The sequence below is a fragment of the Leucopleurus acutus genome (genome assembly GCF_964270905.1).
Source record: "Leucopleurus acutus genome assembly, chromosome: 21".
Lineage (NCBI taxonomy): Eukaryota > Metazoa > Chordata > Mammalia > Artiodactyla > Delphinidae > Leucopleurus > Leucopleurus acutus.
Genome location: NC_139163.1, coordinates 13,874,226 through 13,891,761, shown reverse-complemented (window position 1 = coordinate 13,891,761; position 17,536 = coordinate 13,874,226). Strand labels below are relative to the sequence as shown.

The 17,536-nt window shown below is 42.3% G+C and overlaps 1 protein-coding gene across 17 annotated transcripts in view; it reads left to right on the top strand.

Annotated features, from left to right (window-relative positions):
• SORBS2 (sorbin and SH3 domain containing 2) overlaps positions 1-17,536 on the top strand; it is a 206,865-nt gene that overhangs the window by 51,867 nt on the left and 137,462 nt on the right. For 3 of the 17 annotated variants that reach the window (XM_082863979.1, XM_082863978.1, XM_082863977.1), the window contains exon 3: positions 17,095-17,150. The exons of the other annotated variants lie outside the window; for them this stretch is intronic. The gene's annotated coding sequence lies outside the window, so the exon portion shown is untranslated. The remainder of the gene's footprint in view (positions 1-17,094; positions 17,151-17,536) is intronic. 17 annotated transcript variants of the gene reach the window in all.

Here is a 17,536-nt window from a genome sequence, read left to right as displayed (position 1 = left end):
TCTCATGAACTGGACATGATTGCTATTGGAAGCAAGACTGTCAATCACAGAAGGAAAGGAGCATTATTGCTTAGAAGACCAAGAGGGTGGCCTGGGCATGATAACCGACTAGGTCTGATCCTAACTGACTGCCTGAAACAGAGGCCTCCCACCTCAACCTCACCTCCCACCCTCCACTGACCTGCACGGGATATTTAATCTTCTTGTGTTAAGCCACTAAAATTTAGGGCCTGTCAATTACAGACATCCGCCAACCTTACAGTGCTGATGAAACTATAGAGCTACATAACCCTATAGTATAATATGTCAACATATCCTAATAGATTTTGTGATTATATATGAAGAGATATTCCTCAAGGGAAGTCTTTTTTAAAAGATAGGTGAATAATTTCAGAAACTCAAATGCAGTGGTGCCATGATTTTAAAAGAATTTTTAAAATCATTGATTTTTAAAATCATTAATTTCATTTGAAAATATTTTAGTTACATTTATGTCTTTTGGACAATGCTCATTAAATATTTCTGCCTTCTAAGAGGATAAGAGTTATTCTATCATAAGGAAGAATCCACAAGACACTCATTTTTTTAATTCCCTCAAATGAAACTGTTATCCTTTCTACTTTATCTGAAAGGAGAATTTTTATGAATAATCTTTAAAAACAGACTTGAACCTGTCAAGTTCCAAATCAGTACCCCAATTAAAATTTTTCAGATTAGATTTTTAGAAAGCATACGTTACCTTGAACTCCTCAATGTATTAAAATAAACAAAGGAAATCTAAAACTTTCTTATTACGAAGTTGTACATCTTATTGAATCTTTATGCAATTTATAGTTCTCTTGATAATGTGTTCTGTTTTGTTTTTTACCACAACCTATTTTTAGAAAAAGAATTCCAGACAATCCTTCATCATCATTAAATGACTTAGGAAAATGAAGATGTTAGTGCTGGTGTTAAAATGGCCCTAGTTCTATACCCACTCCCCCAAAACCTTTTTTTTGTATTTGTGGGTCGGTGTCCTACAAAATATAGTGGATAAAGAATTAAAATTCATTCATTAGGTCTAATTAGGATCAAATATATATTATGCACCAGTAGCTACACTGAGTGTATTTCCTAGGCTGGAAATTGTTTGTGGCTAATGTGTTGTAGCAACCCATAAAGTACTCATGGCTGTGTTAACTGGTTCTGAGATTGGGTCCCCCTTTGTGGAAGGTCTTTCATCTCAGTAGCTGCTTTCTATAATTTGGCTGGGGTTTCCCCTACTAGTCCAAATGTAGCATGTTAATGCCAATTTAAAAATCAAATATTATGAATAATAGACATGCATTTTTTTGTCTAATAAATATCCATTAATTACCTCAAAAGGGAAACAGATTCTTCAGGATATACATTTTTTCATGACTAAATGGGCCAGAATTCATTAGCAGTTTGGAAAGACAAATATAAAATGGGACCAGTAGCTGAGTTTAATTAAGTTGTCACTTCTTTCAATTTCTTCTTTAAGGCTATTTTCCACTCATTGTATCTGAATTCTTTCTGAAAAGGACCAAGTTCAGCATACCATTGCTTTCCATTGGCATGATTTTGATAGAGTATTTTCAGTTTATTTTTTTTAAAGGGTGATGAAATTGAATATATGCTTTCAAAAGTCTTATAGTAAATGTATATATTAAATTCTAGCCACAATAATAATTGTTGCTTAAATTCATGTTTAGCAAATGCATAATGCCAACGTTTACAACTGTGCAGTACTAATTTGCAGCTAAGTAGAGTCGTTTATTTTTAAGATCGTGTTCTGGTTTTCACTGGGATCCTCTAGACTAGGTTTCTCGACCTTGGCACTGTGAATATTTGGGGGCAGATAATTCTTTGTTGTGATGGATTCTCCTGTATGCTGTTGGATGTTTAGCAACATCCCTGCCTTCTAGAAGCCAGTTAGCATCCTCCCCCTTCGCCCAGTTGTGACAACCAGAAATGTCTCCAGATTGTCCAATACGCCTATGTCAAAATCACCATGGCCTTACAGAATAAAACTGCTGCATTAGATAATAAAATATCCCTACATTTCACCTCCATGTAAAGGTGATTTCACTTGTTTGTAGACACAGCCTCTAGTAAAAACCCTTCTCCAAAGCAACTTGGACTTGTCCCAATCATTCCAGTGCCTAAGCTTCTGGGGAATGTCAGGCATCTTTCCTTGGCCTCCTTTCTCTCCGTATTCCTGCTGCTTTTAGATGTCCCAGCCTATTACATGCATGTGTACATGTGGACACACACACTTTGCCGCTGTTGTGGTCAATATGTATCTCCTGCATTCAGAAAGTCTCAGCTATCTTCTGAGGACATCTGGGCAGCTGCCTCTCCTGCCCCTCCCAGCCCTCAATCCAGCCTCCTCAAGCTTGGTCAGAGATTGACTTTGCCTAAGGATGACTATTCTTGCCCCTTTGCCACCTAATTTAGCAAAAGGTCAAAGATGATGGCCGACCTTCTGCTCATCTCACTTTTTCTCAGGCCAGGCCTATCTTGTTTCAGTTTGTTGTTCGTCTTCCTCCTCTCCTGGTTCTCAGCACTAGTTCTTACATCCAGATCGACTGTACTACCTACATTCTTTTCAAATAGTTCCTTTTTGCCCTGACCTCTATCTCAGTCTTGACTGGAAAGCTCACAGATTCCTCTCTTTTCCAAATTCATATAGTAGTTAGAGCTAATGGCATTCCTTTAAGCAATTTATTTAAGTGCCCATGTGATATAACAATCCATCCATGATGTGTTTGAGCACTTGTTTGCATCCTACATCACGACCTTTTCATGTGGTATGTTTTGTTTCCCCAAACAAGGCTACAAACTTTTTGAGACCGAAACCATGTTGTAAATTTTTTGCATCCCTTGATGTGCCTTATGTGTTGATATAATGCCTCATATATACTGGGAAAGTGATTGCTATTTGCTCTTGTGATTTGAATTTTAACACCCGTGTAAGGTCAAGTAGAAGAGAGAAATGCTATCAAAAGGAAAAAAAAAGAGAGAGAGAGAAAAAAAGTTAAGCGCTCCTAAGTAGCTTATAGTTTACCCCCAAGTTTCAAAATATAAATAAAAACCAAAAGACAAAGTTAGGGGCCACGCTTTCTCATTCAAGTTCTCTATCACTCTTTAGCACTACTCACTCCATGAAGAGGGAGCATTTCATTCTCAAATGAGTGACTCAGGAAATGTTGGTGAAAGTGGGGCTTGTTTGTTACTTTGGAATTAGTTCATTTATTTTCCACATGGTACAAAATAACTATGCAAAGAGTGCACCAACTTTATCAGTAAACTCCAATAAAGATCAAATGTTGGGGCCTCCACGGCAGCCCCTGGTCCACTCTGCAGCTTTCGATTGTGCCGTATGATTGGGACAGTGTGTGCTGGTCATCTTAGCTATTAGGTTATGACAGGTAATATGCTGCTTTTGAATTTTCAAGATCCTTTTCAAATATATGATTCGATCCTGAGTGCAGATGTGCTCTATGTTCTTGCTATTTTCCAGTGGGAAAGAGACAGTATTGCTGGGATGATGGGGAAATTTAAACCCACAGTTTGATGGTGATGAAATGAAGCTGGATTTTATAAGTTGTACATATTTGATATATACAGTTGACACTTAGAGTGATACTTTGTAGCATGCTTTTCATTTACACATGAGGGAGAGCTTCAGAAGAGTTAAACTTTCTGAAAGTCCCAAGGCTAGTGAGTGGCAGAGCAGGGACTCTAACCTGGGTTTGTGTGACACTCCAGCATCGAGATTGGTCCTCTGCGACAGGGAATCTCTCAATAGTATGGTGATAGGATTAAAGGGAGGTATTTGCAAGTAGCTGTATAAGTGGTTACATTTGAACAGTTTACTAGTTCCCCATTGAATACACTTAGCACCCAGCCCAACCAGTGTTTGTAGACAGAAAAGGAAGCCATAGCACCCAGTTGGGGCAGCAGGTGAGCAACAATCCCCCCAAAATAGCTTCTCATTTTTTGTTTATAAGGAGCCTAATGGGTATACGCTGGGTAGATATGGAGTTTCTTTTTTGGGTTGCATCAAAGGTTTTGATCTCCATTTCTGTATTTGTTTTGTCTACACGGGCAACAGGAAGTCTTCCATTAGATCTGTAAACTCCTGGCAAACGAGTCCACTCAGGCCCATCCTGCTTTTGCCTCGGCAACATCTCCAAAATTATTTCCTTATATTTTAACGCATATGTTAACTAACTTATCTTTCCAGTTTCTTCCCTTCCTGAAATTCATCTGGCCTAAAAGTCCATTCACCCTAAGGTTACACAACTTCACACGTTTGTCTCTGTAATTCTGACCCAGAATGGCCAGGAATCAGAGGTCCATGTGATTAATTCATTGGTATATAATTAGCTCTGATAATCCAATCCCATCAAGATTTCAGACTGAAAAAAAAATGTCTTTTTTCTTCTTTCTTGTTGTTGCTTAATACAACGTGAGGGCTCTGTCTCTCTCTCCCTCAAGGCTGACTCTCGGTTGGGTATCAACAAGGCAGGAAGCTCAGAGCAATTAAATCTCCTCTGTTCCCAGAGGTGGCTCAGAGCAGGGGCAATTCCTGGGAGCCCTTTGCTCTTGGCAACATCATGCCGTCTTGCCTCCTGGCTGTGGTGCTAGGGTCACTCCCATAATGCACTGCTTCAGTGTTCCTCTCAGCACCACCACCAGAGGTTGATTAATGGCAGTGCTGGCTGATCCCTACTGGTGACTGTAGAATTCCATGGCTTTATCAAGGATCAGTTTTATTTAAAAAGTCTTGCTCAAAGTTTCCTAAATATGCATTTTTTTAAAGCCATAACCACAGCAAGCAGAGCCGTATTTCTAAACATCTTTTTGGTCTTTGCTCCCCTCTGAGAAAAGAACACCATCTTAGCTTGGAATTCTCTCTCATTCTTCCTCAGGTTCTCTTCCAAGAAATGAGGGCTCCACCCCTCATTTCTTCAGGTGGAAAGGTGCTGCTTCTTGCAGTAGGGCACAGGAGCTCATCAATAAATTAGGCTCCAGAAACAGCCCAGGGAAATCCTATAGTTGCCAAAGGTAAAAGGTGAACCAGCTCTAATAATAAGCCAGGTTTGCCATCATTTTTCAGTATGTTACTTGGATTACAAAAAACTGATGAATCAATTCACTAACAAGATCTAATAGGATCAGAAAATTACTTTGAGGTGGTGAACAAATCGACTTTATGCTTCAAATGTCACTAATATCAAACCTGCGGATACAAAATCCGTGACAAGTCTCTCCCACCCATTATTAGCTCCTTAAAGTTGCCCCTGGGGCCCTGCCTTGATAGCCTGGACTGGCTGTGGAGGGCGCTCTTGCTTTAGTGTGCAGGGAGACGGTACCAGTCCTTAAGCGGTTTCAGCGCCCTGCTGCCCATCTCACTTTACTTCAAACCCCAGAAGCAAACGTCAATACAGAAGGGTAATATTGATGAACGCTAAACTCCGAAAATATGTTCAAGAACAAATTGTCAGCGTGATTAAAAATCAAAGCCAGCATGATTAAAAATCAAAGCCAGCATGATTAAAAAGAGCTTCCCTGAATGACTAAGCGGCCTCGGGTGGGATTCGTGAAGGATTCGTATGAGGTCCTGAAAACCTAGCCAGTCATTCCCAGTATCCCTGCTTCACACTCTGAGGCCCTGGGCCACAGTTCACTTCGTTGGAGCCCAGTCATCACTGAAGAGGCCAAGGCCACATGCTTGGATGTTGTAGTAATTTGGATGGCCAAGGCCACATGCTTGGATGTTGTGTAATTTCCCAGTTCCACAGTGTCACCAAGAGCAGCCCTCTCTACCTCAGAGTGGACCGCCCCAGAACTCACAAAATGTGCCTCGAAGAGAAGAAAACTTTGTTACCAGCCCTTACAACATCTTAGACCAAACTGGGGAGAAAGGCAAGGATCCCTCGTCCAGGAGGTGGCAGAGACCACAACTTTCCCCCTTCAGGCATGGAGCAGTGTATGCTAGGAGAGGACAGGGGAAAGCCATTGCCCTGATCACCTGAGTCTAACTCACTGTCTGGGGCCCAGGTAGGGACCAGCAAGGGACCAGCAATGGCACAGTCTGGTACCTCTGGCTGTCCCTGAGAGAGGACAGAATGCTCTGTCTTCTACGGGGCTCTTACTGAACACACTGCCCATTAACTACCACCCTCCAGGCCTTTCCTATCAGATGGATCATCGAAAGCCTGTTTGAGCTCACATCCAAACACATGCGATAAATTCACATTACTGCAACACAAAAAGGTGCATCCCTTCCTTCTAGCTTAAAGCCTACAGGCTGCAACTAGTTTAGGAGACAGTCTGGTTGATGAGGAAAGAAAATCTCCCCACACAGGAATATTTTACCAGGCATTCCTAACCGTACATCAATCCAGGATGAACTTAGCTTGTCATAGCTTGTCACAGTTTGTCCCAGCCTGTAACCACACAGCTTCCATTCCCACTTAAGCAACTCGAATCAGGTAAAAGAGGCCATGTGGATCCATCACAGTTCTGAAAAACATCCCTAAAAACATGCCTGATGGTGATGTCAGTGGAGGACTTTTCAGAAACAACTAAATGTGTTTGAATTATGTCACTAGGGAATCATCTTTCTATAACTTTTCAAGCCACTTAAGTGTAGAGAAAACATTCTCTCCTGTAAATCTTACCTAAAGGTGACCCTGATGAAAAGTCACTTGCTGTTCTTCCCCGAGTGTCTGTCATTTTGTTATTCCTTCTGTGATTTCTCCCTCTGCTGCCTTTCCCATAGTTTATAATGTAGGAAGATAGACTTGAGGTTTTTCTGATGAGTGGAGAGAACTAAAAATATGATCTGGAAGACTTATTTGTGACAGCTGGGGCTGCCCCACTTTTCAGGAAGGCCAAAGCGGCAGTCAGAGTCATGGCCAGGGGATAGAAACCAAAGAGATGGATGAAACAGGTTTTCATCATAGGCACTCTTGAGGCACCTGAGCTGGTGTCTTCAAACCGTGTGTGGGTGCTGGGGGCAGTCTATGCCTAAAAATAAAACATACGTCTGAAGAGAACCGAAAAGAGAAACGCCATCTGTCTGATGCTACTTTGTTTTTTACCTGTGAAAATAATATTTAAATTCTCCTCAAGTATTAAGCTGGTTTTCTACTAAATATATCAGAGTACACCCTAGATAGGGTAAGACACTGATTGACTGATACAAGAAACTGGATTCCATACCCACCAAGTGTTCTTGGGGATCCTGGAAAAAAGGCTGCCTGGAACTACTAGGTTTCCAAATCCTACAGGAATACAGTAACTTACACGATGGGGTATACTCTTTGGAAACCACCTGCACTGACATGATCATAGTGTCACTGTATAGTTACGATAGTATCCAGCCACGTGAACCTATAGGAGGCAAAAGTGGGAGACAGAAAAACAAAAAAATAAAAAGGAGAGGAGGAAGAGAGGAAGAGGAAGAAGGATTAGGAGGTGGAAGAGAAATAACACAAATAATACAAAGAATCTTAAGTTTGCCTTGTCTGACCACCCATTTGATACCTGAACCCTCTCTAACATGGAACTTGTGGGAGTGCGAGCGGGCAAGGCAAGGAAACTGAGTAGATTATGAAGTAAAGAAACAGAGTTCTCAGCTACTGGGGGTACATACTGAAAGGAGGCAATAAATCATTGCATATCACACTTTTTAGATATATGTCTTCACTTCATCCTCAGGCCTGAAGGACGATGTGGAAGAAACAATTACAAGACTCACAGTCCTGGTCTTCAGCATCCTAGGTAGCAGGCAGGGAGCAAGGTAAGCAGCCTTCGCAAAATTAGCAGTGATATCAGGAATCCAGTGGGTACATGAGACAGAGTGAGTTCAACACTCTAGGTTTTCACGCTGTGCCGAAATTAAGGGAGGTCAAATGACTTATCGAAAATTTCCGCTAAGCAGCAGATTGTGAAACAAGCCTGCTCACCAGGATGCTACGAAAAAGCAATAATAAATGAAAGTGATTGTAAAAATATGGTTAAGATACACTTTAAAAAGAAAGTGTATCTAATAAAGAGTAACAGTACAAAACCTCAGTCTTACCCACCGTATGATCTTGAGATCTGAGGTTCAGATCTAGGGTGCAGTTTTGTAGGTGGGTGTAAAAGAGATCCCTCCTCAGAAAAATGCAGCTGGTACCAACTATGCCCAGAGGGCTCATGGCTACTTGTTGCCATGCTGCCCACGGCCCTTTAGAGTTAAGGGGGCACCAACACATGCTGCAGGCTATGAGGCTAGGTGCGGGGTCATATGGTGTGCGCACAGGTAGGGGCTTTATAAATACAAGTTCCCAGCTGTGTAACACCCTATCCCATAGCACAGCTTACGGATTAGGAAACACTCAGAATCTACTTAATGCCAGATTCATGAATGCCTTTAGTGAACATTCCTCTTTCCTGACTTCCCTACATTTTCTCTCCTTTTTACTATAGCAGATATATCTCTATTTCCGATTTTAAACCTTTGCTAAAAAGTTTATTGTTATTATAATAATAGCTAACAACTGTTGAGTATTTTCTGTGTCAAAGACACTATGGTGAGCTGTTTTGGTGGATTATTTTATACAACCCGGGAAGTAAATTGCACTGGGATATAAACTCCATGAGGGCACGGACGCTGTTCTAGAGTCTTCTGGATTCCTTTTGCCTGGGGGGTAGTAGGTACTCAATACATCTTCACTGAAGGAATGAACAAATGGATGAGTGAGTGAAAGAGCAGACTATAAAGCAGGTACTATTATTATTCCCATTTTGCGACATGCAAAGTTAAGTGGCCAATCGATGGGGAGAACAAGATACAAAGCCAGGCAGTCTGTCTCCACAGACAGTCTTCCTGATGTGTTCTGGTACCACCTTTACATCAGGTGGGTTTTGTTTTATTTTTATTCACTGCTTGCTTTAGGAATTGAGTTGCCCTAAAATGCCAGCTGGCAGGCTTGAAAGATAAGATTCTCAAGGGTTGCTTCAATCCCACACCCAAACTCTTGGAGCCAGGGCTGGCCCCCAAGAACTAGAAATTGTTTTCTTCCCCAAGAAAGAGCAGAATAAAGAAGCCAGTGGGGCAAGTTAAATCAGAAAGAATGCAAGGGGGCTGGGATACCAATTTCCGAGAAAGGCGAGGGGGGGCATCTGGAAGGCCGCCAACGTTGGAGGGACTAGAGACTGCATCAGACTGGAGCGGTTCTTCAAGGCAGGAGATAAGACGAGCCGGTACAGACCACAGCGCAGGGAGGACTGGGTGGGGTGGGAGGTGGTGAACATCTTAATAATCACCTCGAAAATCAAGCATTCAAGTTTGCTCTTGTATGCTGGCCACTGTATGATTTGTGGCTGGCTTAGTCCAATGTAAAGGACCAGAAATAAAGCAGATAACAAAAACAAAAATGTATTTTTAGTTTGCTTTGTGTAGCGTCTAGTGCAGTGTCCAATCCGGGCCACAAAAGCAAGGGTGCATAATGAAGGTAAGAAGGGGGGTGGGTCTCAGGTGCGAGCCTGGTTCTAAAGCAGTGACAGGACTGGAGAAATGAAAGGTATTTTTCATGCTTTTCTCTCTGTTTCTCACTCTGCCTTTTTCCTTGTTGACTCCTCTTGTTCTCTCTTAAATAATGTTAAAGTTTTCAGACCACGTTTCTCTTTCATGTCTTATACTCATAGACCTTGTCATATTCAGGCAAGGCACAGACCACAGGTCCTAATTTGGCAATTTTTAGTTAGACTTTCTCTACACATTTTTGGGTTCCATTTCTGTGCCACGGGACCAGTACATGACCAGTACTTGCAGTGAGAACTGGTCTGAGGTGCTTCTTTTGCATTTCTGGCCTCTCAGCATCACTCCATGCTGCAGCGCAGATGAGTTGACCTTCAGGACTTTATTTCACTGACTTCCAGCTTTCCTTATGCCAAAGCCACAGATCATTCTTGTGTTTGAAAGTACCTTTTTGCAAAAGCAAAGAGGAAAACCCAAGCACCATAAATAACTTGGCCCGCACACCCCACAGTGATATTCCATAGGTTGAAGTTTCTGTGCCCGTTGACTCCTTGCAGGGGTGCATATGCTTATAGCTCTCTGTCGTTTATGTAAATGAAGCAGGCGCTGCCATGCCCACAACGCTGATGCCCTGATGAGTACCCTGTGCACGTGCGTCTGCTGACCAGCACAGGCGAAGTCCAAGTTCGATGTATAGGCAAGACCGACACTGTGCTCTGCTCGTCCTGCAGAAGCCACACACAGCAGACTTGTATTTCTGTCAAGGGCTCCGGTTTTCCATCATCTATTTTTTATAGCACTGATACTAAACCAACTGCAGCAAATGAAGGGTATTCTTTCTGGCTTGGGTGCATCACCATGCTGATTTGCCGTTCCTAAGAAGCAGGCTCGCTGAGTTGGGTTTTATCCTTTACCATGGGAGACCTAGTTCAACAAAACGTAAGTGTTTTGAGATGGCTGATTTTTTCAAAATGTAAATAACGAATTCCTCATGCATGAGGGGAAATGGCCATGTGATAAGATGGAATAGGGATGGAAATTTTATTTGGTACAGTTGGTGGCAGGATGACAGTGGATTTGAAGATGAGCGAAATAAATTGCTTCATCCTCCAGTTTCTCAGTATATCATTAACCTCTGAGGGAATCTTAGTTTATTCTGAAGCAGCTTTGTGATTTTCAGAATCATATTGTCATGTGCTCTCTCTTAAATGTTTGCATATCCTCATCTTTATATGGTCTCCAAATAGAATAAGCTTGCATTTTTAGACTTTAAAGAGTGATAAAGATTTGCAAACAAGGAAATTTAGAGAGAACCATTTACAAAGGACCATAAAGCCCTTCCCCCATACCAAACACTCTCAAACACCCTCACACACTAACAAACACAAAGAGATTTTAAAAATTAACTAGCTAACTAGCAATAACATTACATATCAACCTAGAATGCTTTTTGCTTACAGTAGATTTATGCAGAATAATTCGTTAAATGTCAGTAACAAATGACCATATTTGTTGCCCAATGTTAAGCTTTAAATCTGTAGTGTATTTCATCAGGTCGTTTGTGGTTTTATGAAAGCTAATGTTCTTTATTTCTCTATGAATATTTATCACATTTCAGGTGTATAGCTATTATTGCTTTTTCAAGCTTGTTTTTACTTTGTCCTATATTCTCAACTCTAACACTATTCAACTTTTTGACTTTGTGAATGTAACTACCATTCTCAGCTGATAAAAAAGAAAATACCAAACTAAGCCATGTGAATTGCTATTTTTCAGTGTTCCTGTGTGTCTGTGCTTTACCTAACAGCAAGATCAATAGGACACCAGGAATGGAAACAAGTCAGCTCTGGGCTGCATTATTCACCTTCTATTAAACTTGACAGCTAATTTGCAAGTTCGCACTTTTTTAATGCTAGAGTTCTTGAAACCCTGACAGCTGAACCCTTCTAACTCCAGCTAAGTATGAAAATAGAGAATGGAACCCAGAGGGTGCCCTTGCATTGGTATCGTTTCCGAGGTATTACTTTGGTCAAAGACAGAAATTAATTCATGTTTACTGTTTTCTGGTAAAAGGGAATAGTATGAGGGCAGTGAGAGAAAAAGTAGAATTGGAAGTGTTATAAAACAAGCCTGAACATTCCACTGAGGGTCACAAAAAGAATTAAAAGACCAAAAATTTAATCAAAATTAATTTAACAAAATCAAGTTAAGTAAGGATCTTTCCTTAGACCCACTGATGGAATGTTTCAAATGCTTTTTCTATACAAAGAGACATTTAATCTGATAGAGCAAGTGGCATTTTTAAACCCCAGAAAAACTATTTATTCTTAGAAAAGAAGAAATCTTGGACATGTAGCCAGATATGGGAAAAAAATATTTAAGGGGGGACATTTTTTGGCAGGAAAGAGAAAGAAAATAGTTTTTTTTTTCCTGAAACACTTGGCAAAGCAGAAAGCTTAAAAATATTTCCCAGCTTGACCAGTTGCAAAACCACACAGCGTGTTTTGCCTTTCTGTTAGGGAAGAAGGAAAATCCTCGTCTGCAATGGGTTTATGAGTCCCATCACTTCCCATCCCCTGACGGGGATTAGTTCCATTAAGTCCACTCCGGTTGGAATGCCTAAGCTGTCATCTGCCCTGACCCCACATGAAACACACGGCATTCTGAGAAAGAAGGTAAAGCAGCCAGTTTCTCAGAAAATATCGGAATGACCCTCAGAGGTTAACAGCACAATCATTTCCACAAAAATTGCTTCCAATGTGGATGTGTTCTTCCAGGGTCGGCGGAGAATCTGTGTCTGCTAAAAGCTGCACACAAACAAGCTGCCCTGATTGGATTAGAAGCGTAGGCAGATGCTGGAGAAGAAGGCATGGAAATCACAAAAAATGTGCTATTACCATTCCTTCTTAACACCATAGCTTTTCTCTCTCCAATGCTTTTTGTCCCCTAGTGTGTTGTATTCCCTAAAGCAGTTTCATTGAGATGATTAAGCAACTAGAAAATGATCTCTTCTAAACTAGTAAGCCCTTGTGCTCTTTTGGTCTCGTATTTAAAGTCAACAAAGAGTGTTTCTATCTGCTGACTGGAGAGTGGAAATGTTTGTTTATTGAAAGGAAACTTCACAGTATTTTTTTCTTTTTTTTCCATTTTACCTCTGAGTTCAACAAGAGGTCTGGGTCTTTAGGCAGCAGACAGAACCTGATTTTGTGGAGATTTGGCTTTATCTGTGGGAAAGTCCTTTCATTCCTCCCACGATGTAAAATGTAAATCCTCATAAAGATGCCTTACTTTCTCCGATGCTGGGAAGATACCATATGTACCTCACCTTCCCACCCAAGCTTCAGAATCAGAACCTTCAAACTGTCAAGGGTCTTATGGAGTCTCTCTTTTTTTTTTCTTTTTGTGCGGTACACGGGCCTCTCACTGTTGTGGCCCCTCCCGTTGCGGAGCACAGGCTCCGGACGCGCAGGCTCAGCGGCCATGGCTCACGGGCCCAGCCGCTCCGCGGCACGTGGGACCTTCCCGGACCGGGGCACGAACCCGTGTCCCCTGCATCGGCAGGCGGACTCCCAACCACTAGCGCCACCAGGGAAGCCCCTCTTATAGAGTCTTTGAGAAGACATAGTTTTAAGTTTTTTCTTATTTTTTATTCTTCAACGATAGAGTTCACCTCCATTCTCCCTCCCTTAACTTTAAAACAGAAAACAACAAGAAAAACACAACCTCGTTTCTTTTGAATTGCACCTTATTGTCAGCACAGATCTCCCTAAACAGTACAGCCATTCTAGGGGAGGCGCAGGTTCTAAAGGAGCAAAGTCTTGACGCTGATCGCGCTGATTGCGGGAAGGGAGACCCGGCTGCTGGATGGTCCCCCGGGCCCTCCACCTCCTCTCTCCTCCGGTCCTGGGTGGGTGGGTGTCAGCCGCTACTGCCCTTCCTACCAAACTTCTTTAAGGCCCAAACCTGAGACTTGAAAGCAGTGGAAATTCTAGGTATAAATGCCAAGTCAAAACAATCATTGGAAAATGAACCTCTCCTTCTCTTTCGCCCTGAAAAACACTGAAAGAAGCAGTGCTTTGAAAGCCCCTAAATAATTGCCGAAAAGGGAGAAACCGTGGGCAATCTCAATAGCAACGAATGCTGCCAGTTCTTAGCCTGGTTACTATCCTTTAGTAAATGAGGTGAGAAGCTCAGACTCATGAAGGTTGCGAAGAGCGACCCAGGACTCAGACGCTTTTACTATGCTTTACTCGACTTGTAACTTGAAGTAAAAACGTTAGCGATGGGGGCAAAGGGAGAAATTACAGTATCGCTAGGTAAGCATGTACTGTTAGGTAAAACGGATGAGGATTTGGGGAACCCTCCAGTTTACCTCAGTATGGGCTCTCAGTTCCCGATTCCAAGTCACTGCTGAGAGTGGGTCACTGTGTAGATGACCCATCTCTGAATGAACAGCTCTTGAGCCCGGTCCTGGAGGACCCTTGGGTTGAGCGGGTTGTGTCAGAATGGCCCTGTTATTATCAGAAACAACTGGAAAACTCATGGGGGCTGGGAGTCACCCACAGTACAAATCCTGTGCTGTGACCAGTCAGCCTTGGCTCCTTTGCAAAAGGCGTTTAGTCTGAAGCCTCATTTTCAGAGTTTGTGTTAAAGCAAACAGAACCAAGTGCTGTGGTCATTGAATGTCATTAGCTTCAACCTCCCCTTAAAGCTCACCCTCCCTTCCTATTTCTCCCGAGTCCCAGGTCTGCTCCATGACCTCCAGAATACCCAGCTCCTTCATGTACAGACTTCCATATAGTTTGACCTTAATAGTCCCAGGGCACTTGCAGACAAGGGTAGACTTTTGTAGGGGAAGAACAATAATTTGCCCTCTATCCTTCTGAGTTCTTAGCTAAGACTCCTGTAATAAAAGACAGATAAACAAGAGAAAAACAAACAGAAGTTTATTAACATGTATACCTCATACATGTGGGAGATACACAGGGAAAGATGAGAAACTCTCCAAGGTGGCTTAGAATTCAGGCTTAAATGCCATTTTCACAGGGAAAGGGGAGGGGGGATGTGGGCCTCTGAGGGGACGGTAAATGATATTTAGGACGATGAATGGACCCTTAGAAGAACAGACAGGAGGTGTGATAGTTTGTGAACATGTGTCTGGGTGTGGTGTTGACTTCTAGTCTCCTCTCCGGTGAGAAGAGTCCCACTTTCCTGGTTGATGAAACTCTCAGAGGGGATCTGTGACCATTGAGTTCCTTTCGGAGGATCTGTCTTTAGGCAGATAAGGGAGTTCAGAGAAAGCCTCTCCCTGCATTTGCTGTTTTTCAAGTGCCTACAGCTCAAAATAATGAATATACCAAAGCAGCATATCTTGGGGTAGTATATTCTGCTAGTGTTCACTTTTGAATGAAAACACCAATATGCTACTTCTTTGCCTTAGATGCAAAGCATACTTTTCCTTTTAGTTTAATACAGACCCAGACTTGCACTACAGCAGCTGCATGAAGGTTAGTGATTGGTGAGGCTGACACAGCTACAAAGTTGATTGAGATGGCTCTTGGTCGACTCAGTATCCAAGCTCTCAAGAAGCCACGATGAGCAAACCCTTTGGGACCGTTATGATGGGGCAGTTTTAATGCAGCCATAGCAGAGTACATCTGAGCCCTGCCTGTGTGGGAGACACAGCCCCACCCCTCCCCTGCCTGGACCTGGGTAACTGGGCACCTGTCAATGGCCCTACCATTGGGGGGCGGGGATTAGCTAAGTTACTATAACGTTTGGAAAAGAGCTTGACACACGTGTTGGCTGCGATAGATACTATAATTGCGTTGCTGGGAACTCAGCAACATTAGTATTGTATTAAAAATCAAATTCTAAATATTTTCTGAGATATTTGTTCATTGCAACTGTTAAATAATCTGAACTTCGAGGCACGTGCACAAAACTTTAGTTTTCTGCAGGTAAACCATTTATTTTGATCCATGATAGATGAAGGGGACAAAATTACACACACACACACACACACACACACACACACACACACACACACTCAAATACTTTAAAGATATAGTCCAGGAATGGTGATTTAACTAAAGTTTAACATAGAAGCAGATGCATTTTTAATGAGGTTTCACCAGATATTATTTATAAACAGGTAGTTTAAACAGAATGAAGACTTGGAGAGATTTGGGGGGAGGGTTGCGTGCGTGTGTGTGTGTGTGTGTGCGCGCGCACACGTGCTCTTTGCCTTTTTCCCTTGTCAGAATGGTTCCATTTAGGAAACAAGCTTTCTTCCCAAATTTGCAGATGTCTGCAAATAGTATTCTGCCCAGAAGGGAAAAAATAGCTTACTATGATTCATTTGAAACAAATCTCTTAGAATGTCAAAAGGGAGTACTTATTGCTGTGAGAAGATTGATTTATCTGCAGAAACAGGTATTGCTTCTCACCCTAAAATCAAGGCCTTCCCTTGAAACAGGTTGACTAGGCAATGCCTCCTGACAAGATCTGAGGCCCCCTGACAAGTCCTCACTAGCCCCCAAGTAGCTCCCCACAACCCATGACCCTTGCTTCCTGGCTGGTCTGAAATTCCTGCCCACAGGATCAATCCTATGTTTCAAAAATACAGATAGCTTGCTTAAAATAGAATTTACCTGAGAGAGGAGAGTGTGTTCAACTTCTGTTAGCACCTCTTAGAGCCTTAAATGGTCAGATGAGCTACTGCACCCCTTCAAGGTATAGAGAGCAGTCCCCGAGAGGTGATTTTCAATTTGTGAAAAGCATCTGGGCAATGGAAATTTGAATTGTAGAGAAAGAAAGGATCAACAGCTGGTGAAACATCGAGGAAAGATCCTTTGAGGAGGGGTACCTAATGGGGTCTCCTTGCAGGATGAGTTGGCTGTGGGTAGAGGGAAGATAGCAGAGCATGCAGTGGGCACAGAGGGAGAACACTCCAGAGAGCTGACTGGATCCTGCAGAAATGAGGTTGCCTCACTCTTACCCTTTATATCTCCCGCCTCCCCTATCTCCACATAGATTTGGGAAGGACTAGAAAAGCGAAGAGGAGATGGGAATGGTGGGTATAAAATATACTAACACTATAGTCTTTGCTATTCTGCCTACTTCCATTCTATTAAAACGCTCATCAGTGGTAATGAAGCTTTGTAAGAGAAAGTTTGTTTTAAACAAAAGGGGCAAGGAAAGTGACAATAAATCAGCAAAACAAATCAGGGCTTCCAAAGTCACACTGCCTGCTCCAGCCCCACCTGAGACCCACCCTGGGTAAAAAAAGCCCCAATCTACCCTATTCTATGTAATTCTGGTGGCGAACTGTGGTATGTAACAAACTAAAACTAACGACAAGTATTTGCACAGTTTCTTTTTTGCAGCTGTTTCTTGAGAAGAAGGTATCAAACTTGGTCAAGAAGAAAGTGTATATACAATGATAAAGTGAAGTTTTCCTGAGTTTGATTTCATTGCTATTTTGGTTGTTTCGTGATCGTGGAGCCGATCCCACCCACCTATTTACTGTAACGTTTCTTTTCTAGAGCCAGAATAGGACAGACTCATATACCATTCTGATCTGGGTGCATTTCTTCAGAAGGTATGCTGTACTCACGGGGAACCGCGGCTGCCTGGGCTTGGGGCTGACAAGGCCAGGAGGAAATCTGTGCATGTATTTTAACAAAAAGATTTACCAGGGAAGTTAAGGAAATAAAATGATGGGCACCAAAGAATATGAGGCTACTCTGACCTCTCCTTGCCATTCATTCCTATCATGTCCCAGCAGAATTCTGTTGAGATTCTGCAGAGACACCTTTGATTTAAGCTGATTGATTTACAGGCCAGTGGGGAAATGAGAGGAAGTGAGACGGGGAGGCCAGAGCGATGGTTTTGGAATTCTTGACTCTGCCTTATTTCACGGTGGAATATTGTGCTGGGGGTCTTAGGAATACTGTGAGGAATCTATAACGAGGCCCCATCCTTGTC